Source organism: Charadrius vociferus, unplaced genomic scaffold (genome assembly GCF_000708025.1).
Source record: "Charadrius vociferus isolate BGI_N301 unplaced genomic scaffold, ASM70802v2 scaffold430, whole genome shotgun sequence".
In the NCBI taxonomy this organism is placed as follows: Eukaryota; Metazoa; Chordata; class Aves; order Charadriiformes; family Charadriidae; genus Charadrius; species Charadrius vociferus.
The window spans coordinates 2,802,103-2,803,779 of record NW_009646541.1 but is presented as its reverse complement, the minus strand read 5'-3'; positions in this window follow the sequence as shown (position 1 = coordinate 2,803,779).

Sequence of the window (1,677 nt, the reverse complement as noted above, 5' to 3'; positions counted from 1 at the left end):
CGGGGCTGGCCGGGCCGGGGCCCCCGGCTACCCGGCGCCGCCCGGTGGTCTGGGGGCTCGCAGGAGCCTGGGGAGCCGCGGAGGTCCGGTCTTCCCTCAGCAAGAGGCCGTCCCTGGCCGGTGCGCCCTGAGCCCTGCCGGGGCTCCCCAGCACGGCGGGGAGCGCGGCCCCCGGTGCCGCAGTGGCAAAGCACCGTGTGGCCTTGGCACCCCTCGTCGGAAGATCAACCATAGCGCAGTTCAGCGCCTTTCTGGTCCGATCAAAGCTGCCTGGCAGCTGAAAAAAAGTAGAAGCGCGTTATTTTTAGAGGTAAAATCCAAGATTTGAAAGATGACATCTACAAGTTTGAATATGTTGAAGGAAATGTCATCCAGCATCACTTAGTGGAGGTAATCCTTTCTCCATAAATAGATAAATTACATTTAATCCGATTATTTTTTGGTTTTTTGTCTGGCACATTTAAGATAGCGGCATTTTACTAATAAAGTCCTCCGCATTTATGTTACTTTTCAATTCGAATTTTAATCAAAATTCAGTGTGAACTAAACTCGGAGTAAAAACAGCTACATGGTAAGAGATATATCACTTTGCTTCTCTATAGGAGTATGAACTTTAGGAATCTGAATAAAGTTACATAATTGCTTAAATGGACACCAAGGTAAGGTATGAAGGATACAATTGAACATCTCATTCCACCAGATCATTTAGAAAAAAGTACCAGCAAGCTTTCTTAAAGTTGTGCCAGGTTAAATCTGAAAGCAAACAGTATTTCTTGAGTTTTTAATTTTTCACGTTTGTTACTATTTCGGTTCCTATCATCACTCAGTTTATATTACTTTCAGTGCTGGTAGTGCTATTCTGGATGGTCCCCATGAGCCTCTGCAGCTGATGGCCTACTCGAGAACCCAATTCAGTGCTGAAGATGCTGTAAGACTGCAGCAATTTAATATTTAATGTCTGTACTCCAGAAGCGAGTGGTGTAAGCAAGAGAGATGACCACTGTTTCCCCCTGGGCTGGTGAGGTCGGCACGCAGCTCTGCCTCGCGTCCCACTGCCATGCCCTGGCTACGGACCCCGCCGGGACGCCTGAGGGAGGCGGCCGCCTCCTCTGAGGGAGGGGAGGCGTAAAATGGAGGGGCCGCTGCTTGTGAGGGAGGGGAGGCACAAGATGGAGGGAGCTGCCTCCTGTGAGGCACAAGATGGAGGGAGCTGCTTCTTGTGAGGGAGGGGGGGCACAAGATGGAGGGAGCTGCCTCCTGTGAGGCACAAGATGGAGGGAGCTGCTTCTTGTGAGGGAGGGGGGGCACAAGATGGAGGGAGCTGCCTCCTGTGAGGCACAAGATGGAGGGAGCTGCTTCTTGTGAGGCCCAAAATGGAGGTGCTGGCTGGCTGCGAGGTCTGGTCAGCTTGGTAGGCAGCCACACCACGGCCCTCTCAGGCTGGTTCAACATGGAGTTGGAACACGCGTGTTATAGTTGAAATGAACCGAATCAAGTCCAATTGGATCAGCAAGTTATCCTGTTACTCATTACACGCGAGTTCATGTGAATGTATTGTGTGTGCAGACTCCCTTTCCATGGATGCAGGGCTTGTCACCACCTTGGGGTCACCTTTCCTACCTGCCTGTATGGCGTTTAACCCAAACCTCTCAAGAGCTGAGCAGCTCCTCGTGTCGT